At 44.1% G+C, this 8,129-nt stretch overlaps 1 protein-coding gene across 2 annotated transcripts in view; it reads left to right on the top strand.

The window, feature by feature from the left end:
* Positions 1-4,827: 4,827 nt before the first annotated feature.
* Positions 4,828-8,129, top strand: part of AOPEP (aminopeptidase O (putative)) — a 615,981-nt gene continuing 612,679 nt past the window's right edge. For both annotated transcript variants that reach the window (XM_073633214.1, XM_073633224.1), the window contains exons 1-2: positions 4,828-4,976; positions 5,090-5,187. The gene's annotated coding sequence lies outside the window, so the exon portion shown is untranslated. The remainder of the gene's footprint in view (positions 4,977-5,089; positions 5,188-8,129) is intronic.

Genomic DNA, 8,129 nt, shown 5'->3' with positions numbered 1-8,129 from the left:
TTTTTTTTTGTCCCGCGAAAATCTGTAAAATATGCAATGTGGCCCTTGTACTGAAAAGTTTGGGGACCACTGCATGGTGCATTGTGGTTAAAGAAATTCTAAATCCAAGAACAAAAATAGCTAGTATTGCAGCATATGGGTCCTTAGATGTGCTGGCTGCATTACGTTTTTTATTCACCTTTTTCTTTTTTAACCTGGTAATCCTGCCATTAACACACTTTCTATCCTGGGGTGACAATTCAACTGAGTAACGTCACCCTACTACATGGAGTATGTCAAGGCAACATAACACTGTGTTAGGACTACATAACACCTAATTAAATTCTCCAAAATAAGAGGAGATGTTTTGTATTCCACAGAGATAGCAGGGAACAAATCTAACTGATAACAATCTAGAGGCAGAGAGTAAAGGAAGTTATCAGCTCACTGGATTTCTGGCTGGAAAAACAACGATTTTTTAATTTTTTTGTACTTGTTGAACAGACATGATAAAATATTTTATAATAACAAACCAAAAGGGAACAAATAAGAGAAATGTATTGTTAAACTTTACATACACTTTAGAGCTCAACTAAAGTGGTATTTTAAAAACCCGCTAACAGGTAGGCTTTTTTATGAAAGAAGAGATTTTGTATATCTCTTCTGTCGTAAATGTTGCCCCTTTCATAGCTCAATGCACTATCCTGGCATGAAATGCATATGAAGTACAAGACCTATACCATCCCTGGCTTGGGCTGATTTAGATGGCTGAAGACTTCAAACTTACATCAATAAGATGTTTACCAGGAAAATGTGCAATAATATGCAAATATGCTGAGCGTACTATGACAAAAGAGGCCCTACAGTTTTTAAGCAGCTAAATTCTTCTTTATTATGCATTGAAACATGCCAGTTACCACAATGTACACATGTAAAGCTGGCATAAAATACTAGATAGGTGAAGTAAGCGTGTACTTTAAAGTGATACTAAATACTGCAATTTATTTTTTAAATAAGGATATTGCACAGAAAGGTCCCTTTCCTCCTCCTCTGGTAGTCCCACCCGGTGTTGCCAGCTTCTCATTCTGCTGGGTGCCTCCTGTAGCAAGCCATGCATGTGTGCGCCTGAGCTGGGCTGTGTGTGTCCATAGACATACACAGTGCTGGTAAGCCATGCCCCCACTACCTCCTCACAGTTTGACTGATGGCAGCAAGACCCTACGGATTCACTGCTCTCAGGTTCTTGTGTGAAAGCAGGAAGTGAGAGAATGAGGGGAGCGATGCTGCAGCTGGAGATAGAGCTGGAACAGTGACACGGAACCAGGTACGTGTTTATGGACGGAGGGGGAGTGTGATGTGCTCTCTGCCTCCCCCTACAGTGCAGTAGTGTATGTGTCTGTATGTGTGTGTGTGTGTGTGTACATGTGTCTGTATGTGTGCATGTGTATTTGTACATGTATGTATTTGTGTGTTTGTATATATGTGTGTGTGTACATGTGTCTGTATGTGAGCATGTGTCTGTGTGTGTGTGTACATGTGTCTATATGTGTACATGCATGTGTATGTGTTTGTACATGGGTGTGTATGTGTGTTTATATGTACAGTATCTCACAAAAGTGAGTACACCCCCTCACATTTTTGTAAATATTTTATTATATCTTTTCATGTGACAACACTAAAGAAATGACACTTTGCTACAATGTAAAGTAGTGAGTGTACAGCTTATATAACAGTGTAAATTTGCTGTCCCCTCAAAATAACTCAACACACAGCCATTAATGTCTCAACCGCTGGCAACAAAAGTGAGTACACCCCTAAGTGAAAATGTCCAAATTGGGCACAATTAGCCATTTTCCCTCTGACCCGTTAGTATTACAAGGTCTCAGGTGTGAATGGGGAGCAGGTGTGTTAAATTTGGTGTTATCGCTCTCACTCTCTCATACTGGTCACTGGAAGTTCAACATGGCACCTCATGGCAAAGAACTCTCAGAGGATCTGAAAAAAAGAATTGTTGCTCTACATAAAGATGGCCTAGGTTATAAGAAGATTGCCAAGACCCTGAAACTGAACTGTAGCACGGTGTCCAAGACCATACAGCGGTTCAACAGGACAGGTTCCACTCAGAACAGGCCTCGCTATGGTCGACTAAAGCAGTTGAGTGCACGTGCTCAGCATTATATCCAGAGGTTGTCTTTGGCAAACAGACGTATGAGTGCTGCCAGCATTGCTGCAGAGGTTGAAGGGGTGGGGGTCAGCCTGTCAGTGCTCAGACCATACGCCGCACACTGCATCAAATTGGTCTGCATGGCTGTCATCCCAGAAGAAAGCCTCTTCTAAAGATGATGCACAAGAAAGCCCACAAACAGTTTACTGAAGGCAAGCAGACTAAGGACATGGATTACTGGAACCATGTCCTGTGATCTGATGAGACCAAGATGAACTTATTGGGTTCACTTGGTGTCAAGCATGTGTGGCGGCAACAAGGTGAGGAGTACAAAGACAAGTGTGTCTTACCTACAGTCAAGCATGGTGGTGGGAGTGTCATGGTCTGGGGCTGCATGAGTGCTGCCATCACTGGGGAGCTACAGTTCATTGAGGGAACCATGAATGCCAACATGTACTGTAACATACTGAAGCAGAGCATGATCCCCTCCCTTCGGAGACTGGGCGCAGGGCAATATTCCAACATGATAACGACCCCAAACACACCTCCAAGACAACCACTGCCTTGCTAAAGAAGCTGAGGGTAAAGGTGATGGACTGGCCAAGCATGTCTCTAGACCTAAACCCTATTGAGCATCTGTGGGGCATCCTCAAACGGAAGGTAGAGAAGTGCAAGGTCTCCAACATCCACCAGCTCTGTGATGTCATCATGGAGGAAAGGAAGAAGACTCCAGTGGCAACCTGTGAAGCTCTGGTGAACTCTATGCCCAAGAGGGTTAAGGCAGTGCTGGAAAATAATGGTGGCCACACAAAATATTGACACTTTGGGCCCAATTTGGACATTTTCACTTAGGGGTGTACTCACTTTTGTTGCCAGCGCTTTAGACATTAATGTGTGTTGAGTTATTTTGAGGGCACAGCAAATTTACACTGTTATACAAGCTGTACACTCACTACTTTACATTGTAGCAAAGTGTAATTTCTTCAGTGTTGTCACATGAAAAGATATAATAAAATATTTACAAAAATGTGAGGGGTGTACTCACTTTTGTGAGATACTGTATGTGTGTATGTATGCAATCCATGCTCAGATCGATTTTTAGAGGCATTTGACAGGCCATAAAGAGGCCTCATCACCACCTGTTTTAACTGAGTGCAGCCCCATTCATCCTCAGTATACTTCCAGCTGCAGCCACAGCATGTGTACACCCCCAGCTGCTGCCTCTGCAGCTAAAGGAAGTACAGTTGGGGGTGGTAAAAACAGCTCAATCATGTGGTTTTACCGCCCCTCCAACCTCACGTTTGAACAAACCCCTGGTTCACATGTGTGCGGATGCGTGCTGCATGTAGGGCAGCCCATTCATTTCAATTGGCTTCTCTACCCTCAGAAATGCAGAGAAAGAAGTCCCCAACCATTTTTATAAAATTGCTCCACTCCAAAAACACCCCACATTTGCATGGCTCCCAACTGTCCCTGATTTCGCGGGACTGTCCCTGATTTGGCACAATATCCCTCTGTCCCTCATTCCTCCTCATTTGTGCCTCATTTTGGACTGATCTATATAGTTGTGTCTAAAATGCACTTTTTATCTATCAAAAAGTGTTTCCCAGTGCTAAACCTTTCATCCAATTTCTAAATTGCTGCATTTGTACATTTTAAAAGCCAATATAAAGGAATATACTGGTAACAAAGCACTTGTGGGTTTAACTAATAATTTTTTGGAGTTAATTCTCCTTTAAGGGGGCGTGGTGAGGGGGCGTGTCCTATGCCTACATACTTTTGCTAGTAGGTGTTCTTCATTCCCATCTCAAAATGTTGGGAGGTATGCGTTTGCCAATGTGTGGGGTACCATTAAGAATGAATGGCACCCCTAAAGAGCAGAGCATTTGTCTGTGCGTCAGGAATGAGTGCGATTTTGCGCGCGTTCCGTGACACACAGTAATGTGAACCAAGCCTTGGATGGGGTGCCTCAAGACTGAAAATACTTTTCAAGGGAGCCCGACTGGAGAAAGGTTGAGAAACACTGCTATATACAGTACTTAGGGTTGCCACCTGTCCGGGATTCACCTGGACAGTTCGGGTTTTGAATCATGTGTCCGGGTTTCAGTCTACCTGAAACCCGGACACAATATTCAGACAGGAATGTAGCTCAGAATAATGCCTGATAGGAGGGTGAGGGGGCACTATGCACGCCACATTACTATTCTCTTTGGAGCGCTCAAAGGTGTCCCAGGTCTGTTATAATCCGAAAGTGTATGCAAATTTTTTTTTTTTTTGCTGTGCACCACTAAAGTGTTTGGGTTTAGCTTGAAGAAAATACTACTCTTTTAGGTTGAAGTCTGCAGAGTTGTCACTCCTGGAGGGCAGTCCATAGGGTGATATACTCTAGGAAAATGGTGCTGGGCAGTCTTCATACAGAATAAGAAGAAATACTGACAATGACTGTCATGTTTACATGGAATAAAAAGAAACATATTCAGTGTGTATAACAAAAGAAATAGTACTGTTTTATGGAAATGTTTTAGAAAGAGTAATATAAAAAAGAAATCTGTGAAGGAAAGGTGTCCTCAGCTGACAGTACTCTTCCCTCTACTAGCAGTCACACTGCCTCCATCATACTCCCTGGCTCAGAGGGAAAGCTCCGCCTATTAGAGCAGGCAGCGTGCTGTTTGTTTACCTTTGTGTGCTGAATGTGCTGACACGGACATGCAGCCTCCGCTTTCCCTTGTGTGGAATGTGCTGATGTGAACCCTGTACTAGCGGTGTGCGGGATCCAGAAGTTGGGGCAGCAGCAGAGTAGTAGCGAGCCAGTGCAAAGAGCAGCAGACAGCTGGTGAGTGCTGGACCTATGTATGTATGTATGTATGTATGTATGTATGTATGTATGTATGTATGGACTGTCTGCTCTCATGTGCTGGGATGTAAAAACAATCTCTATAATTACAGTGATGCCATGGAATGAAGATGAACACATGCTGGAGATGACTTCTCCATAGAAATCTCTTTATTTTGGTCAGAGGAAAAGGCAGGTGGTAGAGTACAAGGTAAGGGCATCAGCTGGAATTGACAGGAAGGAATACCTGTGTTATTCACATGCACTACTTACTACACCAGGAACTTACCTTTTTCTAAATGTGTACGCTGTTCAGGGACAAGGCGCTGCTTGTGTATGCCTGTCATATTTACAGCTGGGTCCACGCAGGCGCTGCGTCTGCAGTCACTTCCATAGGCTGTCTGCATGATGCTTGGGGTAGATGCAGTCACAAAAACAAATGCCTCATTAATGCAGGTGCCAGGCTGCTTGTATACAGGAAAATTTGATTTCTGTTTACCACAGATTAACCACTTGTTCACAATGCCATTTATAAATGTATGGTAGACTTAGATTTTAAACACAGTCCTGGCTGCTATAGCAATGAGGATTGTGTCTACATCTGTAGTGTGGGCAGTGGGCTTTTATGGTGAAGTAATTACTGGTTGTAAATAAGGATGGCCTGGGATGTGTTCGCACATCCCACGTGCAGAGCCCGCCAGGAAGTCAGCACAGCACTGCGCTAATCACAGGCAGTGAGACATTTCCCGATCCCTGCAGCTGCACATCAGGAAAATGTCTCACTGCCTGTGATTAGCGCAGTGCTGTGCTGACTTCCTGGCGGGCTCTGCACGTGGGCTGTGCGAACACGCCCGAGCCCATCCTTAGTTGTCAACCTCAGACATGAAATATGTACAAAGCATATCCCTCTATAGCAGGGGTCTCCAAACTATGGCCCTCCAGTTGTTTAGGAACTACAATTCCCATCATGTCTAGTCATGTCTGAATGTCATAGTTTTACAATGCCTCATGGGGTGTGTAGTTCTGCAACAGCTGGAAGGCCGTAGTTTGAAGATCCCTGCTCTATAGTGTGTACTTGTCTCAATCTAGAGCATTCATTGTCATTTATGTCTGCTGTCACATTCCCTTGTGATTAGCATGAATCACTTCTGACAAGTTTTTCTGACACCAAGAGAAAAAAGGGGGCGGGGGAGGACCTCCAGAAGATTGACAGCCTCAGCTCTGTTCCTGTGTGCTGTGTGAAAGGGTTTGTGTCCCTTCCCTCCAAATAGGCTCTCATACCTCCTCTCTGAGCTATGCAAAGTGTAACTTCAGCTCTTCACCCCCTTTTTTTTTGGAACTCTTAGACAAGCTTTATAAATTCTGGATTTTGATTGCATGAGTAGAAGACTGCAGATAGATGGACACAACATATGTAGGGGCATCTGTTTGATCTCTGTGTATCACCTGAGGCTAGTCACTTTACTGGATGCATGTGAAGCTTTACAACCAATTTAGGGTAATGCCCAATTGAGCCTGCCATGTATCCCAGGCTCTGCTGTCCTACCTGTGGACCCAGGACTGGCATGGCAGGTGAAAGTCTGTTCACTGATCTCCCTTCCAATGATGGAGCATGGAGGCAACGTGTTACTTCACTTCCAAGTTCCACTGTCACTTTCCCCCGGGCGCTGTGGCATATTCTGTGCTCCATTAGCTTCAGTGGAAGGCAGAGAAGGCATCAGGGGTCTAATAGACCCCTGATGTCTCATTAAAGAGAACTTGTTATTACATAGGGGCTGTAATTGCCAAAAATATAAATAAAGTGTCATATTAATTTTTTTTTTTTTTTTAGACCTCCACCCCTGTGCACATGTACATAAGAACATAACTGCATGTAGCAGGCGCCTGCATACAAGGTAGCAGCCTCACTACACATAGGGGGTCATTTACTATAGCGCTGAAAAATGATCCTGCAGTCCCAGAAAATAGCGCCCAAATAAGGCCAAGTAAGACTTCAACTCTCATAAACTGAGCGCTAATGCAAATGGAAAGCAGCGCTATTGCGGGCAAAAATGCCTGTCAGAACACATATGCGGGAATAGTGGAAATCAATGGGGCTCGAACCTGCAAAATCCAAAGTTCTCACTGAACGCTTATATGCAAGTTCTTTGCCATAAAAAGTGTATAGGTATCTGAGTCCTGCCCCAGGAGACATGTATCAATTGGAAAAAAATGTTTTTTAAGCGGTCGTTTTTTCGGGAGCAGTGATTTTAATAATGCTTAAAGTGAAGCAATAAAAATGAAAAATTCCTTTAAATATCGTGCCTGGGGGTGTCTATAGTATGCCTGTAAATTTGTGCATCTTTCCCGTGTTTATTACTGTACCGCAGCAAAATTATATTTCTAAAGGAAAAAATGTAATTTAAAATTGCTTGCGGCTGTAAAGTATTGCCGGTTACAGGCAATATAGAATTAAAATCAAAGAAAAAAACGGCGCAGGTTCCCCCCACCAGTCCATACCAGACCCTTCGAGTCTGGTATCCTTATTAAGGAGAATTCCACACCAAATGAAAAAAAAAAAAATGGCGTAGGGGTCCCCCCAAAATCCATACCAGACCTGAAGGTATGGATATTAAGGGGAACCCTGCGCCAAAATTAAAAAAAATTGGTGTGGGGTCCCCCCAAAATCCATTCCAGACCGTTATCCGAGCACGCAACCTGGCAGGCCACAGGAAAAGAGGGGGGGCATGAGAGAGTGGCCCCCCTCCTCCTGAATCGTACCAGGCCACATGCCCTCAACATGGGGAGGGTGCTTTAGGGTCCCCCCCAAAGCACCTTATCCTCATGTTGATGGGGATAAGTGCCTCATCCCCACAACCCTTGTTCAGTGGTTGTGGGGCTTATCGGAATCTGGAAGCCCCCTTTAATAAGGAGAACCCCAGAGCTCGGCCCCCCTCCTATGTGAATGGGTATCGGGTACATTGTACCCCTGCACATTCACCAAAAAAAGCAGTAAAATGTGACAAAAGACAATAGCCGTTTTTTGACAATTCCTTTATTGTAAAATAGCTCTTCTTCTTTCCCCGCTTCTTCCTCCGGTCTTCTCCATCTTCCTCCTGGCTTCTTCTTCCCCCTGCTTCTTCCTGCATCTTCCTCCGGTCTTCTCCATCTTCC

The sequence above is a fragment of the Aquarana catesbeiana genome, linkage group LG01 (genome assembly GCF_042186555.1).
Source record: "Aquarana catesbeiana isolate 2022-GZ linkage group LG01, ASM4218655v1, whole genome shotgun sequence".
Lineage (NCBI taxonomy): Eukaryota > Metazoa > Chordata > Amphibia > Anura > Ranidae > Aquarana > Aquarana catesbeiana.
Note: the sequence above shows the minus strand (reverse complement) of the source record. Positions and strands in the feature narration are given on the sequence as shown.